Raw genomic sequence first — 431 nt, 5'->3', positions numbered from 1 at the left:
TGTCAGAGGGACTCGGGTTGAGGGACTCATGTCTCAGGTCAGAGGGATTCATGTCTCAGGTCAGAGGGACTCATGTCTCAGCTCAAAGGGACTCATGTCAGAGGGACTCGGGTCTCAGGTCAGAGGGACTCGTCTCATGTCAGAGGGACTCGGGTTGAGGGACTCATGTCTCAGGTCAGAGGGACTCATGTCTCAGGTCAGAGGGACTCATGTCTCAGGTCAGAGGGATTCATGTCTCAGGTCAGAGGGACTCGTCTCATGTCAGAGGGACTCGGGTTGAGGGACTCATGTCGCAGGTCAGAGGGACTCATGTCTCAGGTCAGAGGGATTTATGTCTCATGTCAGAGGGACTCATGTCTCAGGTCAGAGGGACTCATGTCTCAGGTCAGAGGGACTCATGTCTCATGTCAGAGGGACTCATGTCAGAGGGA

The 431-nt window shown here is 54.5% G+C and overlaps 1 protein-coding gene across 1 annotated transcript in view; it reads left to right on the top strand.

The window, feature by feature from the left end:
- dek (DEK proto-oncogene) overlaps positions 1-431 on the top strand; it is a 12,961-nt gene that overhangs the window by 11,993 nt on the left and 537 nt on the right. The window lies entirely within an intron of this gene.

The sequence above is a fragment of the Nematolebias whitei genome, chromosome 5, assembly GCF_014905685.2.
Source record: "Nematolebias whitei isolate Nwh7 chromosome 5, NemWhi1, whole genome shotgun sequence".
In the NCBI taxonomy this organism is placed as follows: Eukaryota; Metazoa; Chordata; class Actinopteri; order Cyprinodontiformes; family Rivulidae; genus Nematolebias; species Nematolebias whitei.
This window is presented reverse-complemented; position numbering and strand designations above follow the sequence as displayed.